The 17876-nt window shown below is 38.3% G+C and overlaps 1 long non-coding RNA gene and 1 pseudogene across 2 annotated transcripts in view; one reads left to right on the top strand and one right to left on the bottom strand.

Moving 5' to 3' along the window:
- Nucleotides 1-452: 452 nt before the first annotated feature.
- The window catches only part of LOC140633723 (uncharacterized), a 40829-nt gene continuing 23405 nt past the window's right edge, over nt 453-17876 (bottom strand). For both annotated transcript variants that reach the window (XR_012031313.1, XR_012031312.1), the window contains 2 exons: nt 6029-6085; nt 453-1597 (listed from right to left, as the gene is read on the bottom strand). This is a non-coding gene — a long non-coding RNA (uncharacterized lncRNA). The remainder of the gene's footprint in view (nt 1598-6028; nt 6086-17876) is intronic.
- On the top strand, nt 3222-3836 carry LOC140633720 (glutathione S-transferase P pseudogene; annotated as a pseudogene).

The raw sequence follows: 17876 nt of genomic DNA, 5'->3' as shown, positions 1-17876 counted from the left end.
AGTTCTATGAGTCCATGATTTTACATCTCTCTGGAGAGCACACATCATCTCCAGAATTATGGAAGAAAATGGTCTATTTGGCTCTCTTCCCAGATTTGCAAACCAAACCATCCTAAGTGAGCATAACCCAGTCTACCCAAGCCCTGAGGATTCTAAAAACAGTTTGGGAAACTCAAACAGCTGTGGATTTGAAGAACTGTGCTTCTGCCCCACCCTAGCTGTGCCTCTTTTTTGGGAATTCCAGCCAGACTTGTACTCAACCTGCATCCTGTCCTAGCGGGACTCACTGTACCCGGGCTCACTGGGAAGGAATAAACCCCTCCTTTAGGTGTGGCCTCTCAGCAAGCCTCTAGCTCCTGCTCTTCAGGATGGGGGAAGAGGTGGGAAAAGGAGGCTTTTCTTCCCTGAGATACAACATATCAGGGACAGCTTGAGGAAACAGGTCTCATTCATTAACTTAGCAAGATTTCTAAACACTTTATTAACTTCAAATTTTAAGTGGGGAGATTTCTTTTTGTTTCACAGTTACAAAATCATTTAAAATACATATTTTTAAAACTTTCCCACTTTCTGGGAAAGGCTACCGTGTAGATGGTTGTCCTTTGAAATTAATTATGGAAGCAGAGTTATTTCATTTGTTTGGGTTTTGTTTTGCAAAGTAATACTAGTAGGTTTTGTTTGAATTTGCAAAAACCTCTAATTCATCTTTTGGCTCAGGTTGGTCACAAGAATTACAAAGCTGTTAACCAAAAAGACAATAATATCAACAGTCTTTAAAAGTGCAAGCACCTTGTAAAATCCCAAAGGCTTAATTTTTACGTGCAAAGCTTGGGGCAAAAGGCAAGGGAGGGGGATTGTCATCTTAATTGTAGATCACCAGGCCACCCCTGCTTACCAAGAGTCCTGAACAAAAGGGAAAGCCAAATACTTTAGGCCTGAGGTCACCAGATTCTCAAGGAATCTTTGTTTAAAAAATAGAGAGGAGAAAAAAAGAGAATTTCTTGCTGTCATTATCTTAATAAGTATTTAACTATTGAGTGACTTACCAATTTCTCTACGGGACTTAAGGTTATATAATGACTAAATAAAATTGAAACTAGAGGGGGAAAGTTGGACCAAATCAAAATTATAAGTTGGAAAATAAGGTCAGTAACAAAATTAGAACACAAAAACATATGAATAAATGTTGGCTCATTTCTTGGCATTGTGCCACAATTTTTGTGAATAACAATCCTTGTTTAATTATCACAAAATGTTATTTATTATCAGGCCATTACTAGTAGAATCTTCCCTGAGAACTAGCCCCCAAAGTGGCTCAATCCAGCTGCACCAGAAACCTACATATTTTGCTTATCTTTCTTCGGCTAATGATATGGTTTGTTCAATATTAACTTGAGAGGCCATTGTATCAATGGTACCAAGATTCCCAGGGTTAACTTCTTTAAACTCTAGAAGTCCTCATTGTTCATTTTTCTGTCTTTGTGATTGATTAACTGTCTGGGGTTGGCGAGATGAATCATGTGGTTACTCTGGCATTTCCCTGGACTTGACCTCTTGCCTCTCCAGTGGTTACCTTGAGTAGCCAAGTGTTTGGATCCTGCCAAAGAGAGATTTGGTGGTTATATTCATTTTTCCGGTTATGTTGGAAAAGAGGATTTTCTGTCAGTGCTTTTGTTTCTAATACCAATTGTGGGGTTTTATGATTACACTGCAGTTTCTTCAAAAAATTTCAATATTACTATGATATTTTTTCCAAGAATTTCATAACCAACACATTTTTTAAATATTAAAATTAATACTGATTTTTTTAAATCTAGAAGATTCTCCTAAAAAGGAAACTCAATCCCAGTTTATCGGTTTTTCTAAAAATTAAGTGTTTCTCTCTTTAACCAACACGTTCAGCCTGCAGGCTGGACTGGAGGTGGAAGAGGTCACAGAAGAATTCTTCCAAAGGAGAGAATATAAATGTTTCTACACTCCTTTGATGAGTCAGAAACAGAAAACTAGGGGCTGGGTGACAGCTCACACACAGAAGAAGTCTAGAAAAGAATGTTGCCCTCAGGCTAAATGATTTCAGAGCCATATTTCTCTCCTTAAAGTTGGCCTTTGGTAATAGATGTCAAGAGTGGAGGGTGGGAAAAGAGGGACAAAACAGAGATATGGGCTACTGTATTCCTTTTTGGACATTTCGTCCCATTGTAAGATTACATATCTTTATATGTATTTTTTGAGGTATGCTTGACATACAAATAAAGCTGTACATATTTAAAGTACATATCTTGGTGAGTTTGAAAATAAGCATACACCTCTGAAACTGTCACTATAAACAATGCAATAACCATAACCATCACCTCTGAAAGTTCCACCCTCCTTCTTTCTTATTTTTTAATTTTTTAATTTTTTTCCTCCTTTTTTAAAAAGAAAATTTAACATAAGATCTACTCTCTTAAAGAGTTAAGTATATAATACAGTATTGTTAATTATATGCACTGTGCTATGCAGTGAATCTCTAGGACTTAGTCATCTTGTGTAACTGAAACTGTATGCCCTTTGACTAGTATCTCCCCAGTTCCCCCTCCCTGGGTATTCTTATTTTTAGTCAGCAAATAAAGCCATCATTAAGAGAAAGAGTTGAATTCTCTCCTTGTGAGGCTCATAGTAAACATTTCTTGCAAACTCAGAACTCTTAGGTAAAAATATTCATTTCTATTTATTTCATGACAATTTCAAATAATGAATTTCACATATTCCCAAATAAACAGAAGAAGCCATATATCATATATCTTAGCACTCTGAGCATACGATGTGTTTCCATTCCCAGTTCTGCTAGTCACCAGCTGTGACTTCAGGAAAATATTTAATCTCTCAGTTTCCCCATCTATAAAATAGTGACAGAAATACTAATAATGCTTTTCAGGTGTTATGAAGGATCCAGGGAATACAATGCATAAGTGCATGTAGCATAGTTCTGAAAGCATGGCATTCCACAAATCATTATTATTCTTTAGATTTTCTTTAACAGTACCTGCTACATAGTCAGGAAAGTTTTGAATACTTTACTTTGTTTTTATTATGAGACTGAGCTGAGACCTTATAAAAATCTTACTTCTTTGCTAAACCTTACAAATAAGTGTGATATGTCTGTCTGCTGCCGCCGCCGCCGCCACCACCACTGCCGCTGCCACTGCTACCACCACCGCCACCATCACCCACGCTGCACCATGCCACCCTACACCATCATCTACTTCCCTGTTCAAGGGTGCTGCGAAGCCATGCGCATGCTGCTGGCTGACCAGGGGCAGAGCTGGAAGGAGGAGGTGGTGACCATGGAGACCTGGATGAAGGGCTCACTCAAGGCCTCCTGTCTGTGTATGGGCAGCTCCCCAAGTTCCAGGACGGAGACCTCACCTGTACCAGTCCAATGCCATCCTGCGACACCTGGGCCTCTCCCTTGGGCTCTACGGGAAGGACCAGCAGGAGGCGGCCTTGCTGGACGTAGTGAACGATGGTGTGGAGGATCTCCTCATCTACACTAACTATGAGGCAGGAAAGGAGGAGTATGTGAAGGCACTACCAGGTTACCTGAAGCCTTTTGAAATGCTGTTGTTCCAGAATGAGGGGGGCCAGGTCTTCATCGTGGGTAACCAGGTCTCCTTTGCGGACTACAACCTGCTGGACTTGCTGCTGATTCACCAGGTCCCGGCCCCCAGCTGCTGGACCCCTTCCTCCTACTCTCGGCCTATGTGGCATGCCTCAGCACCAGACTCAAGCTCAAGGCATTCCTGGTGTCCCCCGAGCTCATGAACCGCCCCGTCAATGGCAACGGGAAGCACTGAGAGCTTGTGGCACCCTGGGCGGGAAGCTGGGGGGCTGCCTGACTTCCTTTCTCCCTGACCAATAAAATTTTCAAGTGAGAAAAAAAAAAAACAAGTGTGATATATATTTTGCAGAGAAAGAAACTGAACCTTAGCACTATGGACTGAATGCTTATTTCCTCCCAAAATTCATATGTTGAAGACCTAACTCCTGAAGCAACAGTATTTAAAGACAGAACCTTTGAATATTGATGAGATTTAGAAGAAGCCAAGAAGATGAAGCCCACATGGTAGAATTAGGGCCATTCTAAGAAGAGAGGGAGACCAGTACCCTCTCTCTGTGTAATGTGAGGATACAGCGAGGAGATGGCTTTCTGCAAATCAGGAAGAGGCCTCTCCCCAGGAAGAAAACCCACTGGCACCTTCATCTTGGACTCCCGAGTCTTCAGGTCTGTGAGAAATAAATCTTGTTGCAGCCACCCAGTCTAGGGTATTTTGTTACAGCAGTCTGAGCTGACTAAGGCACTTAGCAAGGCTAAGTAAGGTCACCCAAGATCATACAGCTAGTAAGTAATTGCATCAGAATTTGGTTAAGTATTTGCTGCCAAAGCCTGCACTTCTCCCACAAAACCCCACTGCCACCCAATGTGGAAGGAACACTACTTGGGTTTCTCCAGATAGAACGTTCCCCAGAGCCCACCTGAATCCAGCCAGTATACTTTGCTGTCTGTGTTACCACATGTAAGTCACTTGACTTTTCTGTTCCTTGCTTTCTTCACCTGCAAGGTGGGGATAATAGTAATAGTCTATCTCACAGCATTGTTGAGAGAATTTTATGGAAATAAATGAAATACTTAGAACAGTGGCTGGAGTGTAGTAAATTTTATATTACTGTTATTATTACTAATTATATAACCCTGGGATTAATCCAGATTCATCTTTGGGACAAGGGAGGAAAGAGCAACAAATACTTTCTTTTCATAGTAGATTGTGAGATTTATCTAGTACAATACTAGTGTATTACTTGTGGAATATTAACTTTGTGGTTTCCTGAAATCATCCCGGAGGATTTTAGAGCAGAACCATACCGGTCACCGGCAGAATCACTAGCAGAGCTTTTCAAAAACAGATCACAATCCATACTCCCAGCCCTCACCCCGCTCCTACCTCTTACCCCCGAGTCTGATTGCTAATCAGGTGGGTCAGAAATACTCACTTTTAACAAGTAGCCCACACGATTCAGCGGCACAGCTTTCTATCTGAGCCCATTTTAAAATGAGAAAAACCCAGAGAGGTTGCATGACTTTCCCAAAGTTCGGGACTCTTTCTACCACAGGGTGTTAACATTCACACCGATGTCCCGCCTGATTATCCCAGGTCTATCACCAGGACAGTATTTCACCCTTGCCAGCCAAAAGAATTAGACACTCACTAGAAATGCTGAACTAGTCTCACACATCCACACCCCTCCTCCTAAGTACCAGGGCTGTTAGAAAGCTGAGGGAAGGAGCAAGGCTTGTGTGGCAAGCGCCAGAGCTCACCTCCCTTCCTCTGTGAGCTAGGATGACACACATGGAGAAAAGGTAACTCACTTGAACGGGCTTGCATTCTTGGCCTGGCATAAATTCTATAGGATTCTGCACGTAAACATGTCATTTATCTTCTATTTGGCTTAGTCTCGGTTTGAAAAATAATCCTAGGTTAGCCTTTTGAAAAGCATCTTATCTCTCTTTTGTATTCTTAACCAGACATGACCCTCTTTTTCTGTTGTTTTGGCCACTGCTGACACTGGGGTTGAGGCTGAACCCACTGATCCTGCAGAAGACCCAAGTTGTTCATTTACTTACTCTCCGATAAGAGTAAGTAACTCTTAACTGTGTATGGAGATCCACCAAATGGTTTTCATAGCAAAAATACTATTGACTTGTAAATGTAGCCTTAAAATCAGCAAAGGCTTTTTCTCTGAGAGCTCCCAGGTATTTCAAGAAATCTAAGACCGAAGGGGGAAACAAAAATCTCTTCAAGGCTCTCATGAAACCGATCTGTAGATACCGTCAAACAACTGCCTTCACCATTGTTTTAAAACATAGGAATGCAGCCTCTTTTTGAGGGTTGTTTCTAAGTATCTCCCAGGCAGGGATAGCTAATAAAATGGGAACAACTGGAGTCGCCAAGAGAAAACCAAGAGAATTGTTATAAATGTCTGGTCTTACCCAGTCAGCAGCTAAGCTGGAAATATGCCAGTTGCTAAGAAGGTTGCTTCTCCATTCCTAAAAAAGGAAGAAAAAAAAATAGTTATGGAGACTTGTTTCGAGTTCTTGATACAGATACTTTCTACATGAAATCTTTCCTTTGGATGGCCAGGAGCAGGGAGTTGGAGGAAAAACAGTCACTTTTTAACCTGTTGTTTTTTTTCTCCTGAAGCCCAGAGGAAAAAGAAATGTTCTCATAGTGAACATCTTGTACTTCCTTTATTATAACACTCATCAGTCTTATAATTGCTTGTTCAATATCTGTCCTCCAATTAGATTATAAATTCCCTGAGAGTGACTATGGAATCTGCTACTGCATCTCTGGTCTAGAGCCCTGTTCAATGCTCAATAAACATCTTTTGATCAAAATGCTTAATAAATCACATAGAAGCTATAGCCTTCAACAGGGGTGATTGGAACTAGTAAGATTTAAATTGCAGATGAACCCACTATGGGGAGTTGAAGTTGCTATATGTACCCAAGGTAGTAAAGTATATAGTGGAATTAATTGGATGAACAGGGTGAATTTCTAGTTTTGAAGACAAAAGCAGAGAAGAATCTTGCAATTGCATTGAACCTGGTGTGATGACATTGGTAATTATTAAGAATCAAAGAAAAAAATGCCAATTTCTCCTAGGTTTGGCTGCTTTAAAATATGTTTCATCTTGGGGTGCACGGGTGGCTCAGTTAGTTGAGCATCTGGCTCTTGATCTCAGCTCAGGTCTTGATCTCAAGGTCACGAGTTCGGGGGCCACCTCCCCCTGCCCCCCCTCCCCGCATTGGGTTCCATGCTGGATGTAGAGCCTACTTTAAAAAAAAAAGTTCCATTTATTATATAGCACATATTAGTGTTTTAGGTTCAATTTGTTTTAACAAAGAGGAGTTTTAGATTTTTTTAAAGGCAATAGTGTAAAAGTAGTCACATATGTGGTTTAAACTATATAAATTCTACAGCACTATTACATCCTAAAGCCATCTGTGATAGTGTAACATCATTGCTGGTTTTGTTGTTGATAAAGCTCTTGAAAAATAAACTTCAAAGTTAAACATATGAAATGTCTGCAATAATGTCATAAATGCTGTATGCTTTAAAAAATTAAGTGAACAATATCATCTCATCGATACAATCTTTTTTGATGGGATGAATATCTATCTGAAGACATGATGAAAGCCTAATTGAAAAATGGTTGAAAGTGTATCTCAGTTGAACTTCAATCCTTGGAGGTACTGCCTGTTCTGAAGAAAGCTGAGAGAAATGGACTCAGAATTGTAACAGCAGATCAAGATCAAAACTGGAGAGCTATGAACATGTAACATAAAGGAGACAAATATATTCGTAATAACTTTTTAGTTAAGAAATTTTGAATAGACTACACTTGGGGAAAAATCACCTGTAGTAATATATATCTAGAAATTTAAATATTTGACTGGTTTTTAGAAAATCTACAATTTGGCAGCTTTATTGAGGTATAATGACATACAATAAACAGCACATATGTAAAGTGTACAATTTGATGAGTTTTGACATATATTTAAATCTGTGAAACCATCACCACAATCAAGTAAAGCCATTAGCCTCAAAAGTTTCCTCATGACCCTTTATATTCTCTCCCTCCTGTTCCTTCCCCCAAGCAAACTGATCTGTTTTCTTCTTTCTTTCTTTCTTTCTTTCTTTCTTTCTTTCTTTCTTTCTTTCTTTCAGTAAGCTCCATATGGGACTTGAACTGATGACCCTGAGATCAACTGTTGTATGCTCTACTGACTGAACCAGTCAGGCACTCAACTTTCTTTTTTTAATTAAAAAAACTATTTTTTAATTGTAATAAAAGAAACACACGGCATAAAATTTATTATCTTAATGATATAACAAAGATCAAAACAGAGATTAATGAAATTGAGAATAGAAAAAAATCAGCAAAGCTATGAGTTGCTTTTTGAAAAGGTCAACAAAATTGAGAAATCCTTAGATTAAATTAACTAAGAAAAAAAGAGAAAAAACTGAACTAAAATCAGAAATGAAAGAGGGGGCATTTCTAGCAGTGCTACAGAAATAAAAAGGATTATAAGAGACTACTACAACTAATTATATGCCAACAAACAGAATAACTTAAAAGAAATGGAACAACTCCTAGAAGCAGACAACCTACGGAGACTGAATCACTTAAAGAAAGAAAGTCTGAACAGACCATAACTCCTAAGAAGATTATATCAGTAAACAAAAACCTCCCAACAGATTCCTCTGGCTCATAGATGTCTGAGCTAGAGCATCAGGAAAAGACTAAAGATTAGATTGTAAGAAAATATAGAAGCCATTTTTCAAAGACCTGAATTACAAGTATTCATCAGTTTATAAGACATGAGTCTCAAATAGCTAGTAGTCTGGTTCTCAATAGATCTCTAAATTGTGTGCAGTTATTTGAGAAAGTGGGTCAGGACTCTGTCATGATATAGGTGGAAGGAAAAAAATCCAGCAACAATATTTTCTCTAGCAGCAAATAAGATGTGGCAATCAGAGGAAAGTGCGGTATACCAAATGGGCAATGTCAGTCAAAACACAGCATGGCACAGAATATCAGTATTATGGCCAGGCCTCAGAGACTTGGTGTACCAGCAGGTGAAAGGGCATCTTGAACTGATGTGGGATGGAAAGTAGATTCAAGTGAATGCACAGATAAAAATAATTCCAAATGACAGGCAATGATCATTATAGCAGGTAACACATGTCTAGGTGACCAGACAAAAAAGAAGCCATAGAATTGATTATGCCTCTTTAGCCATTGTTTGGTAGTCTCATTTCCAAATCATATATAGTTTCTATAGTTTCTAAGGACAAAGACTAAAATATATACACATCCTAACAAAGAAGAGCCCAAGACCAGATGGTGTCACTGGAAAATTCTACCAAACATTTAAAGAAGAATTAACTCCAATCCTTCTCAAACTCTTGCAAAACACTGAAGAGGGAACACTTCCAAATTCGTTCTATGAGTATTAGGTTGATACCAAAGCTAGATAAAGACACTACAAGGAAACTCCAAACCAATATTCCCAATGAATTCTGTTGAAAAATCCTCAACAAAATACTAGCAAACGGAATTCAACAGAACATTGAAAGGATTGTACACCATGACCAAGTAGAATTTATTCCTAGAGGGTTCAACATATGGCAAACAAACATGCTCAATATCACTAATCATTAGAGAAATGCAAATTAAAACCGCAATGAGATATCATCACATACTCATTAGGATGACTACGAAAGAAAGAAAGAAAGAAAGAAAGAAAGAAAGAAAGAAAGAAAGAAGAAAGAAAAGAAAGAAAGAAAGTCAAACAAGTGTTGACAGAGGTGTGAAGTTAGAGCATTGTTGGTGGGATTTTTAAATGTTGCAACCACCTTGGAATATAGTATGGCAGGTCCTCATACCATTTTAATTACTCATTAATTAATACCTTAAATTAACTACTAATTTAATTATTCATATTATTTTAGTTTAAGTAGAACTACCATATGATTAGCAATCCCACTTCTAAATATATACCATAAAGAAATGAAAGAAGCACCATCTAAGAGATGTTTGTACATCCATCTTCACAGCGGTGCTATTCACAATAGCCAGAAGGGGAAGAAACACAAATGTCCATCGGCAGATGGCTGGATAAACAAAATGTGGTCTATACATACAAAGGAATACTATACCACCTTAAAAAGAAATTGGGGCACCTGGGTGGTTCAGTTGGTTAAGAGTCTGCCTTCGGCTCAGGTCATGATCTCGGGGTACTGAGATGGAACCCTGCATTGGGCTCCCTGCTCAATGGAGAGTCTGCTTCTCCCTCTCCTCTCTGTTCCTCCCCTTTCCACTCCCTCACTTGTGCACTCATGCTCTGTCTCTGTCTCAAATAAATAAATAAAATCTTAAAAAAAGAAAAGGAAAGAAATCTTATCACATGCTACAATGTGGGTGAATCTTGAGGACATCATGCTAAGTGAAATTATCCAGTCACCAAAGGACAAATACTACATGATTTCACTTATATGAGTATCTAAAGTAGTCAGGAACATAGAGATAGAAAGTAGAATGCTGGTTGGCAGGGGTGACCTGAGGGGTAGGGTGGAGTGGTTGTTTAATGAGTATAGCATTTCAGTTCTGCAAAATGAAAAGATTCTGAGGATGTTTCACAATACTATGCACACAATTTCACAACAATGCAAATATACTTAACACTACTGAACTGTACACTTAAAAATGGTGAAGATAGTAAATTTTTTTTACCATAGTAAAATAAATTCTACAAATACATAAATAAAACTGACCATACCAAGCACTGAATGTAGAGGAACTGGAATTCTCATACATGGCTAGTGGGAATATCAAGTGGTACAACTCCTTTGGAAAGTTTCTTAAATTCCTTTGGCAGTTGCTTAAAAATTGAATATGCTCCTGTTCCACGCTAGGAAATTTACCCAAGGGAAATTAAGGACTTGCAGAAGAATATTCATAGTAGTTTTACTTGTAATAGTTAAAAGCTAGAAACAATCCAAATATGTTTCAACAGTGAATAATCAAATATCCATACAATGAAAATACTGCTTGTAAATAGGTAAACATTTTAGATATTATTTATTGAGTTTTTATCATGTATCAAGCACTATGTCCAACACCTTAAACATGTAATCACAACTCTATTTTTAAAAATATTTTATTTATTTATTCATGAGAACCACAGAGAGAAAGAAAGAGAGAGAGAGAGAGGCAGAGACACAGGCAGAGGGAGAAGCAGGCTCCATGCAGGGAGCCTGACAAGGGACTCAATCCCAGGTCTCCAGGATCAGGCCCTGGACTGAAGGTGGCACCCTAAACTGCTGAGCCACCTGGGCTGCCCTCATCAGCCTATTTTAAAGATGATGAAATGGAGTCCTGGAAAAGTTTGTAACACAGGATTACAAAGACACGCTATGCCAAAGCCAGGACTTAAACTTAGGTCTAGAGAACCATCAAAGATGGAATGCTTAGTGACTACACTGAATTTGTGAAATTCAACAGGAGTAACACACTGATTAGCTGATAGTAAACATCTCAGTTAAAGAATTCTTTATGGAAAGAAAAAAATAAAAAGCTTTCTTTCTCTGGCTGCTCACCAGTGGTGCTTCAGAAGGTAGGCTTTCAATGTAAATAGTCTATGTGTGAATTCCATGGCTACCATTTCGTAATTGTGTGAGCTATTTCATCTCTCTGTTCCCTTATCTTTAGGATGGAGATAATAGAGTCTACCTCATTTCTTGCTTGTACTTAAAATGGTTCCTGGAATATAGTAAAACAACCATCTTTATTTAACTTCTTCAGTGTAACTGTGAATGCTTCCTATCTCTATTAAGAAGGAAAAGATTTTAGAAAAACCAAAAAACACTTCATTCAACTTAATGTATTAAAAGTGATTCTATAAAAAATAAATAAATAAAATAAAAAAATAAAAATAAAATTAAAAAAAAGTGATTCTATTATAGGAACACCTGGGTGGCTCAGTGGTATGCCGTCAGCTCAGGTCGTGATCCCAGGGTCCTGGGTTCAAGTCCCACATCAGGCTTCCCACGGGGAGCCTGTTTTCCCTCTGCCTATGTCTCTGCCTCTCTCTGTGTGTCTCTCATGAATAAATAAATAAAATCTTTTTTAAAAAGTGATTCTGTGTAATGCCCTGGGCTAGGCACTTTCGGGGAGCAAAGCTGAATCAGATGAGAGAGTCCCTGTCCTCAGGAATCCTGCAGTCTCTTAAGCAAAATTGGCTTCTTCAATATTCTTCACATTTACATGTCCATGCTTTGTGCTTGGTTGGACTTTACATTTTTTTTTTTTTGGACTTTACATTTTTGACTTTGCAACATTCTAACTTATTTTGCATTATGATATACTCTGTATAGGCCATTTCCCATTTAGGGATTCCTAAATTACCAGCCCTACTTCTTTCTTGGTGGGAAAATTTCCTGATATTAATATTTCATTTCTTTTACTGCTGAAACTTAGTGAAACCCACTAAACTAAACCAATTTTGAAATAAAATTTAAATATTTTAAGTACCATCAAATGTAACCTCTAGGTATTGTAACCTTATCCACAGAAATTGACTCACCCCTTTCATGAGAGGCAGAAGGAATCACAAGTTAGAGTAGCTTCAAGTAGACCAAGTTTTGGTACTAAGTAGATGACTTCATTTGCTTATGCTAAAAGTTAACTAATATTGATGTCAGATTGATGGAATCATTTGAAGACCAAAGCTAAATCCAGGTTCCATGTTAACATAATAAAATTTGTCTAAGTTGATCAGGTGACCCCTCTATAACGTTGGTTTTAGGAGAAGACAACTAGAACAACTATGCCAGATTGTCTGGCTTAGGGGTCACCATTGTGATAGATGCTATGTGGTAGAACTGCATTGTAGGTTGAACTGAGTCCCTTAAAAGTTCATGCATTGAAATCTTAAGCCCCACTATCTCAAGATGTGCCCGTATTTGAAACAGGGATTGTTTGCATGTGCAATCAGTTAAGTTTAATCAAGGTCAGTAGGATGGGCCACTAATCCAATATGACTGGCATTCTTACAAAAAGGGGAAATTGGGGAACAGAGATTCACACACAGGGAAAACACTGTTCAGATTAGTTGGAGTTATGCTTCCATAAGCCAAGGAACTATGTCAGGTAGGAGAAAGACCCAGATCAAATACTCCCCAGGCACCTTCAGAGAGATTATAGTCCCATTGACCCCTTCATCTCAGACTTCTAGCCTCCATCTCAGACTGTCTAGCTGTGAGACAATAAATTTCTGTTGGTCGAGCCATTCAGTATCTGGTACTTTGTTACAGCATCCTAACTAATATAATTTGGGAGGGGAATTCTATTCTCTTTTTTTTTTCTCCTAGTGTTCCGCAAATGCTAGAGCTCTTCCACAACTTGATTTTTTTGTTTGTTTGTTTAAGAATATAAAGACAAAGTAATCACTTCTCCCATGTTGCTTAAGATTTGCTACAGGAAATAAGACAGATCAACTGGGAGGGCATATTTGAATCTCAGCTCTGTCATTCATTTGTTGTGTGACTTTGGGCAGGTCATTTAGATTCTCCTGAGTTTCAGTTTCTTTATTATGACATGGAGATAATAGGATCACCTGCCACTGTTGTTGAATAATTTAGATAACGTATGTAAATTAATAGTGTGCTTTCAGGAAATGCAGCCACTATTATTACAAAACAACTACAATTTAAGGTAGAAAGATCAAGACAAAGTCAGGTGTAGCAGGTGCTTTGGGGGCTCAGAAGGGTGAGATCTCACATATGGCTGGGGAACCTGGATGTAGGGGGTGGCATTTAGGTTGGTTTTTAACTGGCTGATGGGACTCGTGAGAAGATATCCATGGTGAAATAAACAGCATGAACACACGCAATGCATCCCTAAAACACAGGCAGACGTTCAGCAAGTAGTATGGCTTAGATTGGAGGGTTGGATATGTATTTCAAATAAACTGTCTTCCTTAGAGAACATCTTTCACAACCTTGGCTTAAATGGTTTCCTACTTTGGCTTTACCCCTTTACATCATATCATCATATTTATTTCCTTTTAGCTTGTATCACAAGCTGTAATTCACCTATTTATTTATGTTTACTTGTCTATTGTCTGTAAAGGTAGAGTCTATCTCTATTTTTAAGATCTATATCCCAAGGAAATGCTCAACAAATATATGTGGAAAGAAAGGAGGGAGGGGAAAGAAAGAGACAGATTGAAAGGGTGGGAGGAAAATGAATAAATGGAACAGTAGAGGAGTCCTAGTAGATCAGGTGAAGAGGTAGTTTGGAACTACAGCATGAAGTGGCTCTTGAAAGGGGAGGCTAAAGATCCCAATGCAGACCCCTGAATCAATTTTTTTCTATCTCTCTCTATATATATCTTTTAAATATTTATTTTTTAAAAAAAGAGTTGAACACTTAACTGACTGAGCCACCTGGGTGCCCTTCTGTATCAATATCCTTTGTTTTTTTAAGATTTTATTTATTTATTCATAGAGGACACACACACACACAGAGGCAGAGACATAGGCAGAGAGAGAAGCAGGCTCCATGCAGGGAGCCCAATTTGGGACTCGATCCCAGGGCTCCAGGATCACCCCCTGGGCCGAAGGCAGGTGCTCAACCACTGAGCCACCCAGGTGTCCCAATATTCTTTTTTTTTTTAAGATTTTATTTATTTATTTGACAGAAAGTGAGAGACAGAGCATGAGTGGAGGGGGAGGGGCAGAGGCAGAGGGAGAAGCAGACTCCCTGCTGAGCAAGGAGCAAGATGTGGGGCTTCATCCCAGGACCCTGGGATCATGACCTGAGCAGAAGGCAGATGCTTAACAGCTGAACCACCCAGGTGTCGATGAATCAATATTCTTAGGGTAAAGATTTAGTATTTTATATATCTAACAGCCACCTCTGGTGAGTCTTATCTTCAGGCAAATTTGGGAAATACTTAGACCACGGCTCTCAAAATACAGTGCTTACACCAGCAGCAGCACCAGCATCTGGGACTTTGTCAAAGAGGCAACTTCTCAGTCCCCACTACAGACCTCCTGATTCCAAATCTGTATTTTAACAAGACCCCAGGATAATTGAAAAGCACTTAGAATTGAAATCCTGCCTCTTACTATATCATTTAGTCTAAATCTGTTTGGGCTGCTATTATAAAAATACTATAGCCTGAGTGGCTTAAACAACATGCACTTCTTGTAGTTTCAGAGTCCGAAAAGGCCAAGATCGAGGTGTCGGCAGATTCACTATCTGGTTCACAGACAGTTGTCTTCTTGCTGTGTTTTCACATGGCAGAAGGGGAAAGGGAGCTCTCTGGGGCCTTTTCTATAAGGGTATTAATCCCATTCATGACCTACTTGCCTCCCCAAAACTCCACTTCCAAATATCATCACATCTGGGATTGAAGCTGAAACTTTGTCAGGTATTTCTGCTGTAAGTATCCTTGCTGTAAACATCTTCAATATAAGCATTTTCACTGCATAACTAATTGGCTATAAGGCAATTTTGCTGTAAATGATAAAAAAATAATAACTTATCGATATTATCAATTCTCCGTTAATGCAGAGATCCATTTTTATATTGTATTATATATATTATATAAATCTTGGCCTTCATAATGGTCTACACAGTAGCACAGAGTTTTAACCCCCATTTCCCATGGGATTTTGGAACATCTATGAATGGGCATGTAACAATACGTCAAAAACAAACAACAGTGTGAAAGGCTTTCATAGGTCAATACAAAGCACATCTACAAATATGCATGCTAGTATTTAGAGACTGATACTTCTCTTAACGAAGGAAGAAATTTGTGAGAAAAGAGAAAGTATGAGGCTGAACACAGATGAATCAACAAGAATAAAAGTATAATGCTATGAATGAAAGATTTGTTTTTTTTGGGGGGGGTTAAATTAAAGATTGAAGACAAGTAATTAGGTACAATTCACAAAATAAAATCAGTTATTTGGGCAGTATTGCCATGAATCTGTGCTATATATTTCAGATATATTCCAATGTTTTGCATTTTGCAATACAGTCTTTAAAATTTTGTCATTCATTTTTCATGTTTCATTATATCCTTTTTAATGAAAGTCCCTCTTTTATTTTGCATGATTTTGTCTTTTATGGCAAAGTTGCCTGACAACCAATTAGTTATGTAGCAAAAACATTTGAGGCAAAGATGCTTACGGCAAGACTACCCCAAACCAGTTTCAACATAGGAATTTTAGGTGACACAGTCTATAGCACATTCTTCAATGTCCACTTACTGCTTTGTTTCCTCCAGGTCTCAGTAGAGATTTGGGCTAAATGTACTTTGAAGTGATTGGAGTCTTAGAACAGAAATCCCAAATATAAATATTCCCACTCTATTTGGTGCCTATAGATAGATCTCAGCCTCAATCATGAGAGTTACTTAAAATTGCAACACACAAGTAGCCTATTAAACAGCAGTTATTCTGGGACATTCCAGTCTGAAGCCAAAAATGACCTCCCACCCGGACTCAAAGAACTCAAATGAAAACACCAGTGACAGTAAATCACCACAATTAGAAAAAAAGACAATGCAGGAAAAACAGACAGAAATAAACTCGGAGAAATAATCTGTCCATTTAGAAAAATCCTAAAGTCTGTGAGGAAGTTCTAAAAGAGTAGGGAACAGACCAAAATCCTTTAATGAATCATGGAATCTGTAAACTGGTATCAGATGTTCTCCAGTCATAGAGCCACAGGGAGCGCTAGCAACATTTGAAATTCTTCCAAATAAGATAGCCCCGGCCAAAAGCTATTCTCTTAAAGACAACAATTTCCTCTTACCTGATTGTCTATATGTTTAGAATGAACTGTTGTCAGAACTGAAGTGCATTTGTACACCTAAGACTAGAAGGATTGTGGAGGTTTCTTTAAACACACACACACACACACACACACACACACACACACACACCACATTTTTCCTGAGTCAGACTTTCCAGTGTATCAGTTGGAGAAAAGGGTAGTATAAATCCAAGAAGAGAAGTTGCCTGTGGTTTCCTTTGGTGGTCAGTGCTGCTCCTCTGTCATATGCACGAAAGGAGATGCCAAATATCCCACAAGAGAATTTTCCAGAAGGTGTAGAGATGGTCTTTACCCAGCCTCTGAGCTCTCAGACATACATAGAAAAAGTAACTAACTACTTCAAGCTGAATTTTTGGATTCCAGAAACTTGAAGAATAAATAGTATAGAATTATAGATTCTTGGCAAAAACTCTTAGTAGAATGCTAACTTCAAGAGTTATTTGTGTGTCAATATATTCATCTCCTCCACTCCAAGAATGGGGGTGGCAGGCCCCATGGACCACCGCCAGCTCCCCTGAGCTAGTCATCTCAGGTGGTGAGCAGCTGACTAAGTTTACCCCAGTGTGCCACATAATATTGTTTGTGTGTGATGAGTTGTGAAAAGACTGGGAAGCACTGGTGTGAATTACACCCAGGCTGTAGGCTTTCCAAATGTATGACTAGATTGATGATTTTAGGTGGCACAGGCATGCCATTAAAAACACTAGATTGCTTAGTGAGAAAAAATTATCCTATTCAATTTTTGTTTAATCTTTCTGACTAGAGAAATATAAATGATCAGTTTGGTTTTATCTTCAACTATTAATCTTCCATTTAACAAAGAGATCACAGATACAGAGCTTTGGCTGTGCAAACTCTAGTTAGGATTTAATAACATCATTTTGTTTTTATTATATTTCCTTTTGGCCTCTGACTCTTTTTCATTTATTGTACTGATTTCAATTTTCATTCTAAAATAAACTTGTCTGGACAAGAAAAAAATTGATGCAAAGAAAATATTGAACAATGAATGGTACAAGTTGTACCTTTCCAATAGGGCAAAAATTGTGAAGAAGAACTTTACTCAAATGACTAAAGTTCCAAAAAAAAAAAAAACAAAAAACAAAAAAAAACCATCCATTGGGTCACTTGAATTCACTCTCCAATATCTCTGATAAATAATTTAAAACCCTTCTAGATATAGCAAATATTATCAGTGCAATTCATTCCACTTACACACATTCAGCTGTTAAAATTTTAACACTTTGAGTTGAAATATGTTTCTCAGGACTTTCCTATCCATAATTCTAATTAAATATTTGAAGATACTTCCCTTTCTTTAGTTTACTCCCCATACTTTTAACACCCTTCTTCTCCTGCAACATGTACACACCAGACCTTCTTTCTTCAAGTCATACTCTTTCATTTCTTCCCCCTTG

The sequence above is a fragment of the Canis lupus genome, chromosome 1, assembly GCF_048164855.1.
Source record: "Canis lupus baileyi chromosome 1, mCanLup2.hap1, whole genome shotgun sequence".
Lineage (NCBI taxonomy): Eukaryota > Metazoa > Chordata > Mammalia > Carnivora > Canidae > Canis > Canis lupus.
This window is presented reverse-complemented; position numbering and strand designations above follow the sequence as displayed.